The sequence below is a fragment of the Lissotriton helveticus genome, chromosome 4_1 (genome assembly GCF_964261635.1).
Source record: "Lissotriton helveticus chromosome 4_1, aLisHel1.1, whole genome shotgun sequence".
NCBI lineage: Eukaryota > Metazoa > Chordata > Amphibia > Caudata > Salamandridae > Lissotriton > Lissotriton helveticus.
Genome location: NC_136063.1, coordinates 1,086,345,999 through 1,086,370,623, shown reverse-complemented (window position 1 = coordinate 1,086,370,623; position 24,625 = coordinate 1,086,345,999). Strand labels below are relative to the sequence as shown.

Genomic DNA, 24,625 nt, shown 5'->3' with positions numbered 1-24,625 from the left:
TTGAAAATTTCGCGAAGATTCGTCATCCGGAGCCAAAGTTATTGGGAAAACTAAAAAAGTTTTCCTATAGAAACTAGGGGGCAGATTTATGAAGGCCTTGCGCCGCCGGTGCGTCATTTTTAACATGGGAAAAAGTGACGCACCGGCGGCGCAAGGCCTTCATAAATCTGCCCCTAGGTACTAACTATAACTATCTATTGGCGACCACCAGTAGATAATATGTATATATATCTATATCTATCACCAACAAAAAGGTTGCCCCAATGAAAGGAAGCCTCAGGCAGATGCAATAAATCCTTTTTATTGAGACCCAACTTGCCAGCAAAGTACAGCTTGAACCAAAGCTTAAGGTTATCAATTGCCAAACGCGTTTTGAGAACTCCGGTTCCCTTTCTCAATGGCTATGAAACTGCATCAAGTTCGACATGCTGCCTCCCACATTTTATCTTCAAGAGCCCCGCCCCAGTGGGTGTGGCCGTTACATCCTTCTGGGACCTGTAGCGCGATTTACCTCCAGTGAGTGCCTCGAATCTTTGCAGAAAAGTTGCACAGACTTAAATGCCCAAGTCGGTTGAAGTATTGTCACGTCAAAATACTCAACCCTGCTTTGTAGTAGAGTCTCGAGCGCTGCCTCCCTTGTGCACTGTCACCCTCTTGATGCCAGCACAGGTCCGCTTTTAGAGCAGCGGTCTTCCCTTCGAGGCTGGACTGTAGCCGCTAAATTCAAACAACAAAAGGGGAGCCCCGATGAAAGGAAGCCTCAGGCAGATGCAATAAATCGTTTTTATTGAAACCACTTGGGCTTTTAAGACTGTGCAATTTTTCTGCAAAGATTCGAGGCACTCACTGGAGGTAAATTTCCTCTCACTACAGGTCCCAGAAGCCTGTAACAGCCACACCCACTGGGGCGGGGCCCTTGAAGATAAAATGTGCAAGGAGGCATGTTGAACTTGATGCAGATTCACAGCCATGGAGAAAGGGAACCAGAGTTCCCGAAACGCGTTTGGCAATTGATAACCTTGAAGCTTTGGTTCACGCTGTACTTTGCCGGCAAGTTGGGTCTCAATAAAAAGGATTTATTGCATCTGCCTGAGGCTTCCTTTCATCGGGGCTACCCTTTTGTTGTTGATATCTATATATATATATATATATATATATATATATATATATATATATATATATATAAATTCACTGAAAAACCATAGGTTTCGAGGGCGTTATAGTTAGTTAGACATTTCACTCGTACAAAACCATAGAAATTCCCCCATTACACTTAACTCGCGACCCCGCAATGCATTGCTGATGACGTCACATATTACATCACTCATGACCTGGTCAGTGACATCACTGATGACATCACTGATGACATTTCAAATGACATCACTGATGACATCATCCAGTAAATATGTGTTGTTGTGAAGTTTAAATTTGTTTTATATATGTTGATGTCGATGAAAGAATAAATGGGTCTATAAGTGTCTAAATGGATGATTTTGTTTGTGTGAAACTGATTGTATAACTGACTGATTAAGTGTATCTTAGTGAATACATGGGTTAGTGAGTAATCTTCAAATGTGTAAATATCTGTATAAGTTTCACTTTGTGTATAAGTGGCAGCATGGGTTGGTGAGTAGCTACATGAGTGTCTACATGGGTTATTAGTTGGTTTTTTGAGTATCATTATGAGTGTCTGAGTGTCTGTGTGGTTCGTTGGGGGTATTACTTTGTGCATAGATGCATGAATGAGTGAGACACTGTTTGTATGTGTTGAAGACAGCATGTGTGCAGTACTGTATGTGTGGATGAGTGTGTGTATGGGTATGTTGGTGAGTGAATATCTCAGTAGTGTGTTTAAGAGTAACTACATATGTTTTAAACTAGTATATGTGAGTATTGGTGTATGTAAGTGAGTATATGTGAGAGTGAGAGATTGGAAGAGTACCTGTATAAATGAGTATGTGTTTCAATAAGTGATTGTTTAAGAGAGTAAGTCTGTGTTAGTTTCTGTAGCAGTAACTGTGATGGTGTGTGTATAACTATATATGCAAGTAAATGGATGTTTGATACTTTCTTTGCATGTGTGACTATGTGTGTGAGTAACTCTATGGATGAGTGGCGGTGTGTAAGTATATGTCTAGGTGTATGAGTACATATGATGAGTAAGTGCATGTCTGAGTGACTGTATAGGACTTTTGGTGAATGAGTGTATGTGTGTGTAGATCTTGGAATTAGTGAATGGGTATGTTGTAACTGGTATTGGTGATTCCATTGTTTTGAAAACAGTATTTTGTATTTTAGAGTGTGTGTATTAAAGGTTATATTAGGAGGTCTGCCACTCTATCACAAGGATGATGTCATCAGTGATGTCATTTGAGATGTAATGAGTGATGTAATATGTGACGTCATCAACAGTGCATTGCGGGGGCTCGAGTTATAGTTAGCTGTACTAACTATAATAACGGTGGAATTTTTATGATTTTGTACGAGTGAAATGTCCAACTAACGATAACGCCCCTGAATCCTATGTTTTTTTTAAGTGAATTTTTAAGGTTTTTTAAATACTAATTTCTAACTATAGCGTGCCTGAAACCTATGTTTAGTTCAGTAAATGTCAAAGGTTTTCTAAATGCTAATTTCTAACTATAACTAAATGCTAGTTTATAACTATGCCTACAGAGGTAGGACATGTGAATAACGAAGAAAAAAACGCAAATAAAGAAGCAAAAGAAATGCAGAAAGAAGCAACAGAAGTCCACAAAGATGAAGAAAAGTGCAGAAAGAAGCAAGAAGTGCAGAAAGAACCAACAGAGGAGCAGAAAGAGGCCTTGTTGCAAAATCATCCTGTGCCCACAAGCATAGCCCAGAGCCAGTGCTATGCTAAAAGACACTTAGAATACAGTGAAAACACCTGCATACACTATGGAACACTATGCGTTGGAGTACCCCTGTGATTAGCATCACCTCCTCTGTAAGCCCCTAGTACATCATAGGGCAGGGGGATTCAAATTACCTCTAAGTCAGAGGAGCAAAAATATGCTACTTTAACTAGTAGTCGCGTCTGCAGAGTGGTGGAGAAAGGGTGCTGGGCGTCCAACCAACACTCAGGAATTCTGCTGCGTAGGACTTACAGGTGTTACCAGGAGGGATTCTTGGACCCCAAACTCCCTCAGGACTAAATTTGACTTCTTCCCTCATCCCGTAGTCTGCCACGAGACACGTTTGCCGAGTGCAGAAAAAGGGGGCCATGGCCTCCGAAGACGTCTTCGCCAACCCACTGTGTGGGACTTACCATAGGTAACAAGAGGGGTAGTTGGCCCCCAAGGACATCCTTGGGGGCCACTTTCCCAAACTATTACCTCCAGTCAGTCCCACACAGCAGCATTGTTAAGTACTCGTACCAGGCCATGCCCGCTTTGCCCACCACCCTACAAACACACTCCCTGGCACGCTCTTGGATGGGGATTGAGGTCCCCTTCACTGCTGGGGGTCCTTCAGGGGCCAACAAGCCTACCTTTTACCTCCAGTAAGCTCCACGCAGTGAGATTGGTGAGAGGTAGACAAAGGCCATGCCCCCTTTCTCCACCCCTCTGCAAACATGCCCCCTGGCACGTTGTAAGTTGGGGGATTAAGTCCCCTTGAATCCTGAGGGTTCCTGGGTTCCAACTAGCCCTCCAGGTGCCTCCAGTAAGCACCACAGAGCTGCGTTGCAGAGAGGTGTAAAAAGGGGCATGGTCTGGGCCACCTCTAAGCAACGCAGACCTGTGGCACTTACTGGAGGTACCTGGTTGGCCCCCAGGGCCCCTCCGGATTGAAGGGGAATTAATTACCCAACTTAAAACGTGCCACAGGGCGTGTTTTCACACGTCACCTCGGGCCCCGTCCCTTCCCTTCACCACTGTGTAAACACACCCCGTGGCACTTTTTCAGTTGGGGGATGAAGTCCCCTTGAATCCTGAGGGTCCCTGGGGTCCAACTAGCCCTCCAGGTACCTCCAGTAAGCACCACAGAGCTGCGTTGCAGAGAGGTGTAAAAAGGGGATTTGTCTGGACCACCTCTCTGTAACGTAGGTCTGTGGCGCTTACTGATTTGATTTGATTTGATTTTACTGGAGGTACCTGGTGGGCTAGTTGGCCCCCAGGGGCCCTTAGGATTGAAGGGGAATTAATTCATCAACTTGAAATGCACCACGGGGTGTGTTTGCACACATGTCACCTCAGGCCCCGCCCTTTCCCTTTACCACTGTGCAATCGCGCCCTGTGGCGTGTTTTAAGTTGGGGGATTAAGTCCCCTTGAATCTTCAGGGTCCCAGGGATCCAACTAGCCCACCAGGTACCTCCAGTAAGCACCACAGAGCTGCAACACAGCCCTGTGGCGCTTACTGGAGGTACCTGGTGGGCTAGGTGGCCCTCAGAGTCCCCCAGTATTGAAGGGGAATTAATTCCCCAACTTAAAACGCGCCATAGGGCGCATTTGCAGAGTTTGCTGGAGGGGGCATGGCCTCCGGCACGATTGCGAGTTGTTTTTTAAATATTTTTTGGGGAAGGGGGCTGTGTGGCCCCCCTTCTTTTTACTGTTTTTTGTGCACTGGGGACCCCATCCCCAAGGGCCTAACCCCCATTAAAAAAAAATATATATATATATATATATATATTAATGGGAAGGGGGCTGTCTGGGCCCCCTCGCGTGGCCAATTCTGGGCCCTGGGAACCCCATCCCCTGGGGCATGGCAAAACCTTTTACATATTACTATGTAGGGGAGCTTACTTTGCCCCCTCCTCAGGCCACTCCTTGCCCCAGGGACCCCATCCCGCGGGGCCTGGACTCTCATTGGGACAATGGGGGGAGCCCCAATGTCCGAAGGTCCCAACCGGCTCCTTGCCTCCTACGGGAGCCAGCATTGCTTTTCCACATGGGGAGCTGCTAAGATGCAGCTCCCCGTGTGGAAAAGCAATCTGGTTTGAATTTTGGAAGAGAGAGCAGGTTTCCTGCTCTCTCTTCCAAAATCCAAACCACAGTTTGCTATGACAGGGCGGGAGCCGCGAGGCTCCCGCCCTGCATAGCAAACTGCAGTGTCCCGGGAGTGGGCACCCCAGGACACTGCAGGAGCTGGCAGTGGGGGGTGGCGGTCCCCAGGGCCATCACAGGCTCTGGGAGGGGGGCACAGCCCCCTCCCTACATCTCAACAGCCCCGGGGAGGTAGTGGTCCCTGGGGCTCGGGGTCCATTACGGACCCCCAAATTTAAATATTTGTGCCCCCGGGGAGGTGGCAGTCCCCGGGCATGTGGGGGGGCTTGAGGCCCGCCACACAGGTATATATATATTTTTTAAAAGAAGCCCCGGGGTGGCGGCCCCCGGGGGTGTGGAGGGGAGTGTGCCCCCACGATTATAATTAATGAAAGCCCTGGTGGGTGGCGGTTCCTGGGGCTGCGGGGGTGCCATGTGCCCCCCGCAAATATTTATTAAAAGTCCCGGGGATGGCAGTCCCCGGGGCTGTGTGGGGGGGATTGTGGCCCCAAACACATTTTTTTACTGCCCCTGGGACCTGGCCCACTCGGGGGCTTCAATTAAATGAAGCGCAGGAGCCCGCGCTTCGTTTTTTAACATTTTCTCTGCCGGTTTCACCCACCCAGTACGAATTCGGCTGATTATTTAAAACAAAAATGCTTTGTTGGGCCTTGGGGGTCCTCGTGGGACCCCCTGAGCAGGCCTAGGGGGTCAGGGTGTTTCTACCCTGCCCCCTTTTCTTTTTTTTGTGTTTCTTTTTCTGTTTTCTTGTGCCTCAGTTACCGAGGCACAAGATTGCTGCCAACACTTCCTGGTTTGGAGTGTTGACAGCCAATTAGAATCAAGCTCGTGATCGGGAGAGTGCGCGGATCCTCGGTGCCTCTCAATATCCAAACTTTTATTTTTTGATTTTCTCAGCAACTACTGAACCGATTTACACCATAGTCTCAGACTTCCTGTCTTGTCCTCTGATGTGTTGGCGTGTGTGTCCCTCAGTAGTGTCTGTCTGTCAACTGATTCTACTTTCTCTTTTGCCTGTTGCAATGGTCTTTGTGAGTAGCCTCTTGCTTTAAAACGAGCTTGTGGGAAGGGAAACAAGGTAGAACCACAGGAACAGGAATCACACGGCAAGGGACCAATAATGAAACCAAGCACCTGTTTCCTGTTGGCAGTCCCCTTTTAAAGCGAGCCCTAGGGAGCGTCCATAAATTCGCATATGCACTTGGCACTTTTAAGAAAAACCGCTAAGGGGGAACTAGACAGAAGGAACCAGGCCCCCTTGAACCCCAACAGTACCCCCTCCCGAAAGCCTCCCTACAGGCCTTGGCTTCCCAGGGTGCAGGGGATGAAACAGACGAACTAACCGGGCAGCATGAACCCTACTTGCCGGAACCCAAGAACAGTCCTCTGGGGGATAACCCTTCCAGTCAATTAGGTAATACAGCCATCCCCTCATCCGCTTGGAATTCATAACAGTTTTAACCTCATACTCCACGTTATCTATTAAAACGGGAGGAGGAGGTGGCAACTCTTGAGAAGCGGTGACGTATGGCTTCAACAAAGAGGTGTGAAATACAGGATGAATACCATACTCAGCCGGTAAAGCCAACCTGATCGCAACTGGATTCACCACCTTCTGGACAGGAAAGGGACCTACAAACCGAGGCTGTAATTTTCTTGGTCCTGGCAACTTCAGATTCTTCGTTGATAGCCAAACCCTATCCCCAACTGCATACAGAGGAGCTGGCCATCTATGCCTATCTGCCTGTACTTTCATGGCTTTCTTGGACTCAAATAAATGCTGTTGGGCTTTCCTCCAGATTTCAATCAAACCCCTACTCAGGGAATCCACTGCTGGTACCCTCTCAGATGGCTGAATAGGAATGGTCTTGGGATGGAACCCCATTGAACAATAAAACGGTGACATGCCAAGAGCTGAGTGCATGCTGTTATTATATGCAAACTCAGCCACAGGAAGGGCTTGTACCCAACTGCCCGTCAGTGACGTTAGCAAACAGCGCAAATACTGCTCCATGGTTTGATTGGTACGTTCTGTTTGCCCGTCGCTTTGTGGACGGTAAGCTGTTGACAAACGTACTTCCATCTTTAATGATCGACACAGGGCAGTCCAAAAATGTGAAACAAACTGTGCCCCTCTATCTGAAACGATGGCAGTAGGAACCTCATGCAGTCGGATCACTTGGGCCATAAACACATCAGCCAATTCTCTAGATGTAGGTAACCCTGGCAAGGGAACGAAATGAGCCATTTTTGTGAATAAATCCACAACAACTAAAATGGCCGTAAACCCTGAATCAAGCGGCAAATCGGTCACAAAGTCCATACTGACCGTATGCCAGGGGGAAGGAGGCACTGGCAATGGGTGCAACAACCCAGACGGAGACATGTGCGAGGACTTACTAACAGCACACACCGGGCATGAGGCCACAAATACCTGTACATCATGGGCCAGAGACTTCCACCAAAACCAACGCATACACAGCTCTTTGACCCACGGATGCCCAACCAAGGACGATGAATGACAATACGTAAGAACCAGTGTACGCAATTCGGGGGGCACAAACAACTTCTTTGCCTGATACAATAACCCATCCTTTAACGTGATTCCAGGTTCCGACAGCCACGGAGCCAGATCTAACTGCTTCATTTCATCCTGCACTTTAACCATGAAATCGTCCATGGAAGCACAACCAACTATCTTATCACCAGGAATCATTAAACAGGACTCCTCCGTCTTGTTTCCTTGTGACGGATCCGCATAAATCCGAGATAATGCGTCAGATTTCCCCTGCTGAGCAGCTGGCCTATACGTGATGGTAAAATCATAGGTGACGCTGCCTGAAACCTGTGCTGCTGCTAAGCTCGGAGAAACGCGAGTGTTTACCTCGCAAAACGCCGCACAGCATTTTACCTGAACCCCGGAGCCTGTGGTCTCGGTGCCCCCCCCCGCCGCCGCATTTTCCTTGCCTGAAGCGGTCTTGAAGCGGAGGGGGCCGCAAGACTTCATTTCCCGCCCTGCCCCGCAGCGGAAGACGGGGAAGACTTCGCGCCAGGCGGCGCTTAAGAACGCGTCATCCCGGTGGAGCGGGTGACGCTGCCTGAAACCTGTGCTGCTGCTAAGCTCGGAGAAACGCGAGTGTTTACCTCGCAAAACGCCGCACAGCATTTTACCTGAACCCCGGAGCCTGTGGTCTCGGTGCCCCCCCCGCCGCCGCATTTTCCTTGCCTGAAGCGGTCTTGAAGCGGAGGGGGCCGCAAGACTTCATTTCCCGCCCTGCCCCGCAGCGGAAGACGGGGAAGACTTCGCGCCAGGCGGCGCTTAAGAACGCGTCATCCCGGTGGAGCGGGTGACGCTGCCTGAAACCTGTGCTGCTGCTAAGCTCGGAGAAACGCGAGTGTTTACCTCGCAAAACGCCGCACAGCATTTTACCTGAACCCCGGAGCCTGTGGTCTCGGTGCCCCCCCGCCGCCGCATTTTCCTTGCCTGAAGCGGTCTTGAAGCGGAGGGGGCCGCAAGACTTCATTTCCCGCCCTGCCCCGCAGCGGAAGACGGGGAAGACTTCGCGCCAGGCGGCGCTTAAGAACGCGTCATCCCGGTGGAGCGGGTGACGCTGCCTGAAACCTGTGCTGCTGCTAAGCTCGGAGAAACGCGAGTGTTTACCTCGCAAAACGCCGCACAGCATTTTACCTGAACCCCGGAGCCTGTGGTCTCGGTGCCCCCCCCCCGCCGCCGCATTTTCCTTGCCTGAAGCGGTCTTGAAGCGGAGGGGGCCGCAAGACTTCATTTCCCGCCCTGCCCGCAGCGGAAGACGGGGAAGACTTCGCGCCAGGCGGCGCTTAAGAACGCGTCATCCCCGCGTCGCGGGAGCGCGCGGGAGCGCCCGGGGCTAAGCCCGGGCAAAGGGCGGGCCCTCTGTGGCCCTCAGTGGCCGAGGTAGGCCGGGCTGGGCCCTGGTATTTTTAATCTTATTTTTTCTTTTTACTTCTCTTTTGATTGCTGCCTGCCTCACTATATTTTATAGGTATGCAAATACGCCGATAGGATTATAGTCACAAGGTACTTTCTCTGCAAGTTTGGCCCTCGTGTTCACCCCCTGGGAATTCTTATTATATTAAAATTGTGTTTTACCTTAAGACTGGGAATCCTGCTGTAGGACCAGATTTTCCGGTACAATGGAGGCAAAGAAACTACGTTCCGGGAAAGTTGTAATGGAGAAACCTGGTACAATTCCCGGTCCTATTCATTTGAGGAAAAAGCATGTTAATAGTGATACTATGAAAGGTCAGATGCAATTGTCACAAATCTGGGAAAAAAGCCTGAATAAATCCCTAGAAGTTCCTATGAAATCTGATACTGATCATTTACCTCAGTTGGAACTTTGTCCTAACATGGAGGGAGCTTGTCAGCTTGATCCTATGTTGGAAACAAAAAGGTCGCTGAGTCAGTCAAGTGAGGTAAACGTCCCTACATGTCCAGTATATGTGGCTGACGCTGATCCTCTGCTAATATCATCGCAAACTCTGGGCCATAATATTCTCAAGGGAAATGATAATTTGGAAGAAGATAAGGGTGATGCTTCAATAGCCACCAGCATTGATTTGGAACTCTGCGGTCGATATGTGGACAAGACATCTTTGTCTCATCTAGCGGCTAATAAGACTCCTATTGGAGAAACACCATCTGGATTGCTACTTTATAGCAGCACTCCCTCTGTTAAATCCACAGATAACCTATCTACGCAGAGTGCTGTACAATCTCCGCAATTTAATTTATCGGGGATTTGTGCTTTTACATCATCCAGTTACCCAAAAAATGACAAACCTATTTCTGAGTCACTCATAGCCCTTGAGCAAATTCTGTCTTCCATATTACTTCTAATGGGTAAATTTGCTGTAAACTCTGATTGTATTTTGTCTTCGGTTACTGAGATATTGCAGGTACTGCTGGCACAAAATGTTAAAAATGTTGAAAATGTGATTAATCCTCTTATTACTTCTACTAATTTTGTTCCTGCTGTCCAAAAAGTTGTTGATAACACTACTGAGGTGGGGGGAATTGCCCCTTTAGGATTGTCTATAGAGGTGGATATCCATAAGCCCCCTAATCGATCTTCCTCATCTCCCTTGCTACAGAGAAAAGAATCAATGTTGGCTGAGCAGGAAGAAAATGTGGTTGAAGAGAGGCAAATGGGGGGGTCATGATCTTTTTCCTATTTTTGTACAAGATAAAAAGGAGCCTGAAGGTCCCTTGGGGACTATTAGAGCAGCTAAAGTCAAATCAAGAGGGAAAAATAGGAAACTGATACGTAAATATAAAAAGAAAAGACCCAGGCAAATTATTTTTCAAAAACATACAACATCTGAAATGCCTGTTTTTTCAGAAAGTGGTTATAACCCACCTTCAGATATCCCCGGTAAGGTGGAAGTTGGAGGTAACATAAATGATGAATGTGGGAGTACCTCGGCTGAAGCAACTATGAAGAGGGTAGTTCCATGTCCATTGGTAAATGTTTCTGATCCTCAATCTATAAGTCCCGAAGATATTATACACACGCCGATTGTAACAAGAGTATTTAATCCATCAGCACCTATCTTTCGGCCACAGACGGAGGTAGCTAGGAATTCAATGCCTCTATCAGCAAAAAGCCCTATTTTAAATGTGGATACTTTGTCATTGGATTTTCTCCCATTATTTGACTCAGATCTAAAAATGAATAGATCCTGGTTACTTAACTGCTTTAAAGAGATAGAAAGCTTAAAGTTAGTTTTAACAAATGATATTGATTTAGTTCTCCCAATAAAATCCATAAATGGGCAACGAACAAGGGTAAAGTTTTACTCAAAAATAATTGACAATTTAGTTCTTCAGCAAGCGGAAGCCTTTCAATGTAGAGGAATTGACGTGCTACCCTTTGTTAATAATAATTTGTGTCTTTCATCTAGTGAAAGAAACACAAAGTTGGCCTCTGGTCAGGATGATTTTACTATGTGTAATAAAGACCTAAAAATTTGGGTCTCCAGAGGTAAACGAATGGTTTCACAGGTACTTCCATTACCTGTTAGCACAGACATTCCTCTAACTGAAGACAATTTGATGTGGAACTGGTTACCAGGAGTTCTCTCAAATACAACTTCGAGAAACCCACGACCATTTTCGCATCTTTAACAGTTGTTTAAAAATTGTCTCTTGGAATGCCGCCGGTTTGTCGAATTGCCCCGAGAAATTTGATTTTCTTCTCTCTTTGAATGCAGATGTGATATGTATTCAGGAAACATGGTGTAAAACTCTCCCATATGGAGGGAATGATTACTTCGTCCTAGAGGCTCCTGCGACTCCATCTAAAAAAGGCCATGCTAAAGGCGGAATTGCCTGTTTGTTATCAAATGCATTACAATGGCAATTCTCCCATTATAAGGACGAGAGTAATCTATTCCAATCCATAACCATTTCCAATCTGGACTCCGTTGCTCAACGGTCCTCGCTTATAATATTAAATGCCTATATTCCTCCGGAAGATAATTTTACGATAGTTTTAAAACGTATGTTTTCCTATGTGAAACAACTAATAGAGGTGGATCACCCCCCATACTTACTCTTGGTGGGGGACTTGAACTGTAAAGTGTCTAACACTTTCTTTGGACATGTTTAGAAATAAAGGTAAGGAAGAAGCATATAATATACCTCAAGCACTCCTGCCCACCAAAATAAAAACTAATAAAAGAGGCAAGATTCTTCTCGGGGAACTTAGTTCCCTGGAGGGAATTATCATAAATGGCAGGATGCCTTCAGATACTCCTGCAAATTATACACATGGATCCTTTAGGGGTGAATCTATTTTGGACTATGTAATAACGGACTTTGATATGTTCTCCTTTCTTAAAGATTTGGTGATCTCTCACACCCCCTTAAGTGATCATAAAATTATTAATATAACTGTCTCATTAATACCCCCTGAAACTAGCCTCTGGTCCTTAAAGAATAGAGGTTTTTCTATTAAGTGTAATACAGATAGATGTTATTGGGGAATTATTAATAGTAAGGATGTACAAAATATCCTTACCCAATTATTATTGGAGTTTGACTACTGGCAAGGTAGGGAATTCCTTTTTCTTGAAAACCTCATTAAAAAAGTCACCGCAATGGCTAGGAATATAGGAAAACCCAAAAAGAAACATTTTTCTCCTAGTCCTTTATTAAGGTTAAATAACGAGATAAATAAACTCGTTAGGAAGCAATACCTTAACAGATTGGGGGAAAATGAGTATCAGTTAGCTTTATTAAAAAGAAGGAGGGTAAGATTGAGATCCAAGCTAAAAAGAGAAAAAGAAGATATTTTATGGATCAAGTTAAGAGAGGCCTCAATTTGTAAAAACTCTAGAGATTTCTGGTCCATAATAAGGCAAGGATGTGGTTCTGTAAAAACGTCCACTCCTATAGTTATTACGGAAGATGTCTGGACCCAATTTGTGTCCACCTTATATGCGCCTAATGGTGCAGGGGGGGACCCATGGGTTCCAGGGCTAAATAGTGATTTTATAATGGAACTCCCCACTGAGCAATCCATAGCTACCGTAATAAAGAGCATGCGCTCTTCCGGGGCTATGGGGCCTGATGAATTGCCCATGTCTATAATCAAGCAAGATGTTACTACTTGGAGCAGGATCCTTCTTCCAGTATTTCTGGCGTGCTTTAAATCACGAACAGTCCCCGACTCTTGGCGGGGAAGTATCCTAATCCCAATTTTTAAAAAAGGTGATCGGGACAACCCCTCTAATTATCGTCTAATAGCTTTATTAGACTCAATAGGGAAAATTTTTGCTAAACTTTTATTATTGCTAATAATGGAATGGGTAAATTTAAATAATATTTTACCTATGGAACAGACAGGATTTCGAAAAGAGCATGGAACTTTAGATAATTTAACATTGCTACAGGTAATTATGGATAAATATGCTCGTGTCCGAGGTGGTGGCGTATACGTAGCATTTATAGATTTCTCCACAGCGTTTGACAAGGTGGATCGTCCAACGCTGTGGAGAAAGTTGGCGGCATTGGGTATGCCGGGATATCTATTAGATTTAGTTAAATCTTTACATTCGAACACATGGTGTAAGGTGTTACAAGGCGGTGAGAGGGGTCTTTCTCATTCTATCCCCTCCCTGAACGGATTAAAACAAGGGTGTATATTGGCACCCATACTGTTTTCCTTGTATACGGCCGATTTACCAACTACTGTTGCAGGTTGTGAGGGATTAGCCCCGAAAATTGGAGGGACAGCTATATCGATTCTAATGTATGCGGACGATATACTTGTCTTAGATCTGACCCCGAAAGGTCTTTCTAATCGTCTTCATGCATTGAATCAATTTGCTGATGCACATTATATGAAAATGAATAGCTCTAAAAGTAAAATTATGTGCATCTTCGGAAAGAAGAAAAGCAGGTCTGGTAGCTATAATTGGACAATTAGCGGAGAAAAACTTGAGGTGGTTAAAACCTACATGTTTTTAGGCAAAATAATATCTGCTAATCTTAGTGAGAAGCCACACATCGAACATAATTCCAGAAAAGCGATGGCCCATGGTATGGGATTATGTTCTTTGTATAAAGCTACTGGGAAGAGACATTTCTCCCTATGCTTGGATGTATTTCGAGCGAAAATTCCTGCAACCCTCCTCTATGGAATGGAATTAGTGGAGTTGAAACAATGGGGTTTCATGCAAAAAATGGAAGGAAAGGTACTAAGAAAAATTTCATCATTTAATTCAGCCTGCTCTACATCTTCATGCAGGCTGGAATTCGGACTTCGAAGTTGTTGGGCTCAGGGGTTGGCAGCCCTTGTAAGATGGGTAGCCTGTTTGGCTAGAGGTAAACCGGGCACCTTACGAGAAATTCTAAAAAAAGAACTATTGGGCAACTTTAATGAGTTCTCGCAGCTGGTAAAAAACTTTAGAAAAGCGGTATCGCTGCTTGAACTGGATAAAAGCACGTTATTCTTACTTTCTCCATTAGAGTTAAAGTTGAAGTTAAAAAGTATGTCCTGGGAACTTTGCTTTAAGTCGGATATACTTGCCCAACCGAAGCAAAAAGAAAGGGAAGCCCTGGCTACAACATATACGCCCAAATTAGCCCAACAATATTTAATTTGGAATATTCCCCATGGTGTCCGTAGATTATGGTACCTTTTACGTCATAATTTGCTTCCACTTAATTCACTTTTAGCAAAATGGTATGGGGTTTCTCCTCTATGCAATTTTTGTAATAATGCTGTTCAGGATCTTAACCATGTATTGCTTATTTGTCCGGTATTGCGCCCCATGCGCCAAAAATGGATAAAACCAATCTGTTTACAATTGGGAATTGTGAATGTAAAAATGTTTTTCCATGCACTTTATTGCCCCCCTAACAAAATGTTCTGTTCCAGAATTTTTAAATATTTTAAAGAGTTTTTAGATATTTATTAATGAACTTCCGGGTGATGTTGATGATTGCTTTACTTGCAGATAATTAGTGGCTATTCCTTTTGTCGTATGATGTTTCTTATGTAATATTTTTATGTTAGTACGTGTGTATTTTTTATGTGGCCCTCTACGAGAGCCAAATCATAATAAATTTGACTTTGACTTTGGTAAAATCATATTCATTGAAGAATAGCACCCATCTCATCTGTGTGGGAGTTAAAGCCCTAGCGGACCGGAAAAACTCCAAGTTCTTGTGATCCGTATAGATGGTAATGGGGTGACGAGCCCCCCAAAGGTAATGGCGCCATTCCTCAAAAGACAGCTTTATGGCCAATAGTTCCCTTTCGGCAATTGTATAATTCTGCTCAGCAGGTAGTAGTTTCTTTGAAAAGTACGCAATTGGATGCATCAACCCAGATTCATTGTCACGCTGAGACAACACGCCCCCAACGGCTAGCTGGGACGCATCCGCCTCTACATAAAATGGAAGAGCAGGATCAGGATGCATCAACACAGGAGCAGATGTAAAAAGCCCAATCAATCTTTCCAAAGCCAACTGTGCCGCAGGCGTCCACTCAAACACCACTCCCTTCTTCAACAATGAAGTCATAGGCGAAACAATGTCAGAGAAATGACTGATAAAACGCCTGTAGAAGTTGGCGAAACCAAGTAGCTCCTGTATATCCTTAACACATGCGGGTATGGGCCAGTTAACTATAGCTTCGATCTTCCGGGGATCCATGTTTATACCATCCGCAGATATCAGGAATCCCAAAAACTCAACATGTGTCGCACCAAAAGTGCATTTATCCAGCTTGACAAATAAACAGTGTTCCAACAACTTAGACAAAACCTGCGAAACACAAGCATCATGTTCCTCAAAGGACGGGGAAAAAACCAAAATATCATCAATGTAAACAATCACACTGACATCCAAAAACTCACGCAAAACCTCATTTATAAAAAACTGAAAAGCGGCAGGGGCGTTACACAAACCAAAAGGCATAACACAATATTCAAACAAACCAAACTTAGTACGGAACGCCGTTTTCCATTCGTCGCCCTCGCGGACGCGAACGAGATGGTAAGCGCCTCTTAAATCAAGCTTTGTGAACACCTTGGCATGTTGCAGCTGGTCTAACAACACCGGTATAAGAGGTAATGGGTACTTGTTCTTTATTTTGACCTTATTCAACGCTCTGTAGTCCACGCAAGCGCGAAGATCACCCACCTTCTTCGGTATAAAAAATATGGAGGAAGACACAGGCGAAGAAGAAGGCCGAATAAACCCATTCTTTAACATCTCATCCAAATACTGCCGTAGATGTTTCTCCTCCGGCTCGGACAAAGCATAAACCCTACTACAGGGCAAAATGGCCCCCGGAACCAAATCAATACGGCAATCAAAAGCCCTGTGTGGTGGCAATACACACGCCTGATCCTTATCAAACACCTCCTTATATGCCACAAACGAAGGAGGCAAACCGTTCTGATCGCAACCACTCGCTGCACAAGACAATGGAGACACCCTATCAGTCGCCTCACAATAACAGTGAAGAAGACAATTCTCCGAATCAAGCGTAACCAGCCTCCGCGCCCAATCAATTCTGGGATTATGGGCCTGTAACCAGGGTACCGCGAGTACCACCCCAAATGCTGGTGCGGCAATCAGATCGAAACAGACCGTCTCAGAATGCCCATTATCAAATGTCATCAACAAAGGTTCGGTTTGTCGTACAATCGACCCAGAGGTTAGCTCCATGCCGTCAAGAGCCCTCACGGGTTCAGGTTGTTTCTTCATCACACAGGGAACCATCAACGACTCGGCCAACCCAATGTCCATAAAGTTCCCTGTGGCCCTACAATCCAATAATACCGACAAGGAAGCTCTACCACAAGATGAGTAAGCGAAGCAAGCCGATACCGTGAAATGATGCGGGACTCTTTGAACCGCCCCTTGTACGTCATATGGGTTACAAAAACCTCTTTCATGGACTAAAGGACTCTCACAATCCCTTCCCACGAAAGCCACAGCCTTATTCTCCGGGATCCGGGACGGTTTCACTGGACACTCTCGAGCAAAGTGTCCACCCCTCCCACAATACAAACACAACTGCAACAATCGCCTTCGCTCCTTTTCCTCCTTGGATAAGGGACCCCGCACTCCACCCAAAGGCATAGGTTCAGGATCTGTTTTCACGCCCCCATTCTCAGATGTTTCTCTCTTGGTTACAGTTGTCCTTGGGGGTTGAAACCTGATCTTTTCCCCTTTTCTTTCACTCATACGATGGTTGAGTTTGACAAACAAATCAATGAACTCAACACAATCTTCAGGGGGGTCTACAACCTGAGAGACTATATCTTTTAAGTCCTCGCACAAGCCCTGATAAAACAAAGAGGTTCTTTTTGCCATGGGCCATTGTGTCTCTGCTACTAGGCGATTGAAAGTAGCCACATAACCCAAAAGATCCTGCTTACCCTGCCGTAGCTTTGACAATTCAACATTGCTTGCCTGCATAAAAGCATGCTTAGCAAACAGACTATGCATCTGGTTCTTAAAGGCCGGGAAGCTATTCAACACAGCGTCATTGTTTTCCACTAAGGGGACCGCCCAACTAGCTGCAGTACCCGAAAGATATGAGATCACAAACGCTACTTTAGTAGTGTCGTCAGGAAAAGCGGTTGGTCGACACATGAAGTGCAAATGGCACTGGTTCATAAATATAGTATATCTGCTACTATCCCCGGAAAACCTCTCTGGAGCTGCTAGAGGCACCGGCACGGGAGTGTTCACTGTAACGGACAAAGGAGAAGGAGACCCACTCTGCTCCCCACTCCTCTCATATTTAAATGTGGCTGGTTGAATCAATGGGGGCTTAGCCTTAACTGAGGGATCCCTCCCTCTTCTCTTAGTGCTTTCCTTCACCTCACTCAGTGTCCCCCGTAACTCCTGATTCTCCTGACGCAGGGATTGGACTTCACCCTGTATGTGCGCTAAAACCTGCATGATTTCCTGCATCGAAGAAGCCCCCCCTGCTGCCTCCTCAACCATTCTTCACTCGGGCGGTGTGTTAATTCGTGGGCTTGGTTTTCTGTTCCGATGCCGACCGGCGCAACACCGCAGGAGTGAAGAACGTCCCAATCCTCTACCCTCACCGTGACCCCCAACACCCGCAATCAAAACAGATGGTGGAGAACACGACACCGGGAGAAGGTGGGTAACAAAACAAGGGAACCCAAGGTCTTGGGGAACACAACTCGTCTCCTCTGGCTTCTTGGCAGCTGAAAGCTTGACACAGACGAGACCGCTAAAATGAAAGAAGGAGACAAGATTAAACACACCCCTACTACTATTACCAGTGCCAAGTACACACACGAACCACCGACCTCCCTGCTTACCCCAGATAACAAACGGGAGTGGCTTGATACGAAACAGGAATTCTTCCACTGCAATCGTATTGGTTGTTGCTTGCGTAACCCCAGACCAACCACGCCCCCTCGGGAAACACCATGAATGACAAAGGGGGTGGAGTTCACAATTCTTAGGACAAAAAAGGACAGGGGAAAAAATGGTATCAAAGGGAATACGAAAGACACCCAAAAAACCCCATGAATCTAAAAAAGAACACGAAGGTAGGGCAAAAACGGCCGTTATTCAGCTCCTTCGTGAAACCACCCAAACTCAGCGTATAACAAGATGGTTTGGATACAAAAAGGGATAATAACGGGACATTAAAACTCAAAGGAAACGCAGCCGTGAATCCCAGAACGTCACCGAAGATCAAAAACAGGTCCCCAATAAAGGGTTCAGAAATGCCCATGGGAATAGGAAAACAAGGGAGCAGGGGAAAAAGGGGATCAAAACCCAGCACTAGAAAAGACCGCTGGAACGGAGCTCGTGGAAAGGGAAACAAGGTAGAACCACAGGAACAGGAATCACACGGCAAGGGACCAATAAAGAAACCAAGCACCTGTTTCCTGTTGGCAGCCCCCTATTAAAGCGAGCCCTAGGGAGCGTCCATAAATTCGCATATGCACTTGGCACTTTTAAGAAAAACCGCTAACGGGGAACTAGACAGAAGGAACTAGGCCCCCTTGAACCCCAACAACTACGTCCATGTAGGACAGAGATCCCTACCGTGATCTTTCTATACAGGGCTGTTTGAATAATTCCAGATTCTGTAAAGACTTTGAGGTCCAGGAAGTTCACCTCACTGGTACTCATTTTGTGGGTGAATTTCAAATTTAAGTTGTTCACATTAAGGGTGGAGATATATTCTTCTGCTGATACCTTGGATCCTTTCCAGATGACGAAAAGGTCGTCGATATATCTCCGCCAGCAGACCACTTGGTCCACCCATTCGCCCTTGTCATCGGCCCAGGCCACCTGCTTCTCCCACCAGCCTACGAACAAGTTTGCGTAGCTGGGGGCCAAGAAGGTGCCCAACGCCGTGCCCCTTATTTGTCGGTACCGCTGGCCTTGGAAAATAAAGATATTATTGTTTAAGTAAAATGAAAAAAATTCAAGCAAAATTTCGCTATGCTACAAATATCTGGCTGGACAGTGCCCCAGAAAGGTCTTCACTGCTGCTAGACCATCATACTGTCTTATGCTCGTGTACAGATTACAAATGTCCAATGTTATCATTATAAAATCATTTTCCCAACCTATATCTTGTATCTGTTTAAGAAAGTCTTTGGTATCCTTTGTATAGGAGCTTAGTTTAGCAGCCAGAGGTGCAAGAAAATAGTCAATGAATTTTGACATGTTCTCAGTTAGCCGTTCTATTGACGACACAATCGGTCTCCCTGGTGGTCTAGCAGCATCTTTGTGCACTTTTGGTAGGTGGTAGAATGTTGGTATTTTTGGCTGTCATTCTGTAAAAACAGTAGTTCTTCCCGGAAAGTGTTCCTCTTCAATGCCATTTATTGATTAGGTCTGCGTATTCCGGGATACTGGTTTTGTATCCCTCCTCTCTAGTGAGGGCATAGTTGGTCTTGTCTTGCAGTTGCCGGAGGGCTTCCTTGCATTAATTGTCATAGGTTTGTATCACGACGTTGCCGCCCTTATCAGATGGCTTTATGATAATTGAGTCATCTTGTTCCAAACTTTGTACAACTTTTCTTTGACTTATGGATATTTTCCATTTAGTATTGCTTTTAGAGTCCTCCTCTTTTCTTTTTAGATTTTGGAGTTCTCGAATCACTGTGTCAGAAAAGACATCAATAGCGTCTACTGGTGACTGTGGGCAGTAGCGTGATGGTGGTTTGAACAGGCTTGGTTCCCCCACTTGGGTTATCACCATCTCTGCTGCTCTTGTAACATCGTCCCTTTGGGGCGTTCTCTGAGTGCCACTCTCATTTCTCCGTTCCTCTAGCATAGCTAGTGTTTCCAAATCTCGGATATTCACTTCTCCAGATTCATGTTTAACTCTTACCCCCCTTGCCGAACTCAGCGCTCTACTCAAGAAGCCATCGGCTGACCCCACCGACCTCAAGAACTACCGCCCCATCTCGCTGCTCCCGTTTCCTGCAAAAGTCATCGAGAAGACCGTCAACAAGCAGCTGGCCGCCTTCCTCAAGACGAACGGATCCCTCGACCCCTCGCAGTCTGGCTTCCGGGCCAACCACAGCACCGAGACCGCCCTGATCGCAGTCACCGATGACATCCGAGCGCTGCTCGACAACGGAGAAACAGCGGCCCTCATCCTCCTCGACCTCTCCGCGGCTTTCGACACTGTCTGCCATCGTACCCTAGTACAACGCCTCAGCAACGTCGGAGTCCAGGAGAAGGCACTGGAGTGGATCATCTCCTTCCTCGCCTCCCCCCGTTCAGATCTGAAGCCACCGAGGTCATCTGCGGCGTCCCTCAAGGCTCCTCGCTCAGTCCAACCCTCTTCAACATCTACATGAGCCCCCTCGCAGACATCGCACGCCAGCACAACCTCAACATCATCTCCTACGCCGACGACACCCAGCTGATCCTCTCCCTTACCAACGATCCCGCCACCGCCAGAGCCAACCTTCACGAAGGGATGAAAGAGGTAGCCGAATGGATGAAGAACAGCCGCCTGAAACTGAACTCAGATAAGATGGAAGTCCTCATCCTGGGATCCTCACCCACAGCCTGGGACGACTCCTGGTGGCCCCCCGCCCTGGGCAGCGCACCCAAACCAACAGACCACGCACGCAACCTGGTCTTCATCCTGGACTCCTCCCTCTCCATGACCAGACAAGTCAACGCCGTCTCCTCGTCGTGCTTCAACATCCTGCGCATGCTACGTAAGATCTTCCGGTGGATCCCCACCGAGACCAGGAAGACGGTCACCCAGGCCCTCGTCACCAGCCGTCTGGACTACGGCAACACCCTCTACGCCGGAACCACAGCCAAACTCCAGAAGAGACTCCAGCGAATCCAGAACGCCTCAGCATGACTCATCCTGGACATCCCCCGTCGCAGCCACATCTCCGGACACCTGAGAGATCTGCATTGGCTCCCAGTCAACAAGAGAATCACCTTCTGTCTCCTCACCCACGCACACAAAGCCCTACACAGCCAAGGCCCAGGATACCTCAACAGCCGCCTCAACTTCTACGCTCCCAAACGCCAGCTTCGTTCGACCAGCCACTCCCTCGCCGCCGTCCCCCGCATCCGTAGAGCCACCACAGGGGGACGGTCCTTCTCCTACCTCGCCGCCAAGACATGGAACTCCCTCCCCACCCACCTCTGCCTGACCCAGGACCACCTCGCCTTCAGGAAGCAACTCAAGACCTGGCTGTTCGAGCAGTAACAGATCCCCCCCCAGCGCCTTGAGACCCTCTGGGTGAGTAGTGCGCTATATAAATACGATGATTGATTGATTGATTGCTTGCCACACCCCTCGATACTTGTTCACCTGGGGTCCTTAGTTTGAAGAATTTCAGCAACTTGATTTTCCGGATGAATTTAAATAAATCTATCCATGTTTGGTTATATTCATAGCAGCTAGTGGGGCAAAATGTTAAACCTAGTTTCAACACTGTCTCTTCCTCTGGGGTCAATGTTCGTGGGGAAAGATTTATAATGGTTAGGTCATCTTCTAATTCCTGTTGGTTCGCCCCCTCCGACTTTTGGTGGGCCTTGTTCCATTGCCCGTGTTTTCTCCTGCCCCTCCTTTTGATGCGCTTATGTTGGTTGATTGTTCTGGGGGACGGCCTTTCCCCCCTCTCAGCCATGACTGTCTGATGAGGTGGAATTCCTCGTGAAAAGAAGGCTGTTGCCTTTGTTCCTGTCCTGCACTGGGACCTTCCTGCTCTGATTGTTCCGAGCTGGTTACTTCAGTATCTGAGGTATCTCTGACCTCTCTTGTCTTCTGTGTCTTTGTTCTTAAGTTGTGGCGCGGGGCATCATATTTGCTTGCGAAGGTTAGGATCCTTCCTTGCTCGTAATCACGAGCATCCCTTTCAAACTTTTGTTGTTTTCTTAGGTTAATCTTTTTTTCATAAGCAGTTAGTCTCTTTTTTATTGAATCTTTCTCTTCATCATGTTTCGTTTGTTCAACTATGCTATGATAGGGCGGGAGCCGCGAGGCTCCGGCCCTGCATAGCAAACTGCAGTGTCCCGGGAGTGGGCACCCCAGGACACTCCAGGAGCCAGCCCTGGGGGGTGGCTGTCTCCAGGGCCATCACAGGCTCCGGGAGAAGGGCACAGCCCCCTCCCAACATCTCAACAGCCCTGGGGAGTTAGTGGTCCCTGGGGCTCGGGGGTTCCCCAAATTTAAATATTAGTGCCCCCGGGGAGGTGGCAGTCCCCGAGGCATGTGGGGGGGCTTGAGGCCCCCCACACAGGTATATATATATATTTTTAAAAGAGGCCCCGGGGGGTGTGGGGGGGAATGTGCCCCCACGATTATAATTAATGGAAGCCCTGGCGGGTGGCGGTCCCTGGGGCTGCGGGGGTGCCATATGCCCCCGCAAATATTTATGAAAAGTCCCGGGGGTGGCAGTCCCCGGGGCAGTGTGGGGGGGAATGTAGCCCCAAACACATTTTTTTACTGCCCCTGGGACCTGGCCCACTCGGGGGCTTCAATGAAATGATGTAAATAAGAACAGGAGTGTGACCCATAAACCAATCGGGATTGGGGTTCAGAAGTATAAAGGAATAACAGTATCCCAACAGGTATGAATAGAAAGACAATTTATATTGCATGCATGAAGCATTACAACGGTCAGAACAAGGAGACACTTATTCACAGGAGTTTAAAGTCAAAAAATGATCTTTAGTTTCTTGATATTCAAATCATATAAAGACAAATTCATGCCACAGGGATTATATACAGCACGTAAATAGAGAATTCAAATGACAACCGATAAAACTTGGTGCTCAATATATACAAGTGATAAGTGGCGACGCAAGTGAAAATGGTGCACAGCGATAAACGGCGCAGAGTGAGCAAGGTGACATATATACAGTGACTAGCTCAACAAGTGACCAACAATCAGCGACTTTATGTTACACAATTCGCAATTTTTAGTTGGAGTCACAGCGGAATGCGCCTATAATTTGCGCTGTGGAGTCGACGGCGTTTCGGTCCTTAGTGAATGCGGACCATCATCAGGACTGGGTTGTCTCGTTTGGAGTGCTGTCAGGAAAAGCGGGAAATGGGTTAGGGTCCTGGGACAGTCATAATTACGTGACAATGGAAAGGTAAGGGTGGGGGACGTGAAAGGGAGACCGCTGTGGCAAAAGAGATTACCCTAGCGAAACCGGCTTGTGAGGACACAGGTATACGTGGGGTCTGGTGATCATTATAATCCGCCCCTGGTACTCGGAAGTGGTCACGGTGCAGATGGTAATAATAGTACATGTGTAAGGCTGTCCAGTCCTTAGGTGTGAGAGGCGCGTCATGCTGGTTAGTGGGTCGGACAGATAACCACATAGGAGGGATAGAGTTAATAGAGGCATCCACCCGCACGCGTGTGGAAATGGGGCGTAGAAGACCGGGTGCCGGTCTTACCTGTAGGCAGGCAGAGCTCGAGCCCTGCTCCGAGGATCCGGCTGGGAGTAATCTTTACCGCTAGATACTAGAAGGGGAAGACCGGAAATCATGTAAATCAAGTCCCACTATGGTAACGAATGAAACAGTGCTACAAAATTTTCGAATAAATTACCTTAATCTTCTAGATCGGTCATTGGAGAAAAACTTCGTAGACCGTAGTAATAGATGGACCGAGGGACCTAGAACCGAAGAAAACCGTCAGGGCCCGTGATGTACATAAATGAGGCGGGTACTGCAAAGCGGGGCTTGTGGCAGCTTACCTGAGGAATTGCAGGAGCCGGTCACGTAATGAATACGGGTCGGCATCCAGCCAAGGGTCAGGAGGCCAACAGGTAGCGTCTGAATCGCGAGCAGGATCAAACACTGACTACAAGGGGAAAACTACTAGGAGGAGGCACTGCGTGACAAGGGGGGCGGGGTCGACGGTCAGTGGGCGGGGATAGGCGTGACTGGAGGGACCCTATTTGGAGAAAGTGAAACACTTTAAAGGGACAGGGCAGAGTGAAGGTTCGAATTCATTAAGGACATCCAGAGAGTCCGAGGCATAAACAAACAATACTGCATGTAATAAACATAGTGCATCAGAAGCTTGACAGAACAATGTTACATACAATAACCGTAGTTTATCAAACATTTTCAAAAAGAAATTGAAATATGCCACACATGTATTGCTGAACAGTCCTACCTCAGTGCAAGCAATATGTACATATTGTATTTATACAGACATAGTCAGGGTATTTCAGGAAAACGGGGCATCAGATATAGATGTATAATTGGAAGATATTCATGAGAAGAGAAATAGCATGAATAATGCATTCTAGATGGCATAGCTTTAAATAGGCGACATGGTGAACTGGGTGAAAAAGACCAAGGGCAATATAGAGCGGGGCTGCTAGATGGTAACGGTATTATTCCACTCATCAAGGGTATTAAGACCGGATGCCACCGAATCGCAAATGGTCATCTACTTACATTCAGCTTTATTCAACAGAGTCTTGATGTCTCCTCCATGGACAGGGAGGGACAGATTATCGATCACTTGCCATAAAATGTCTGTGTCTAGGTGACCTGAATCAATGAAGTGTGGTACTAGAGGGGCA

At 46.8% G+C, this 24,625-nt stretch overlaps 1 protein-coding gene across 2 annotated transcripts in view; it reads right to left on the bottom strand.

Annotated features, from left to right (window-relative positions):
* SLC9A3 (solute carrier family 9 member A3) overlaps positions 1-24,625 on the bottom strand; it is a 1,113,267-nt gene that overhangs the window by 193,379 nt on the left and 895,263 nt on the right. The window lies entirely within an intron of this gene.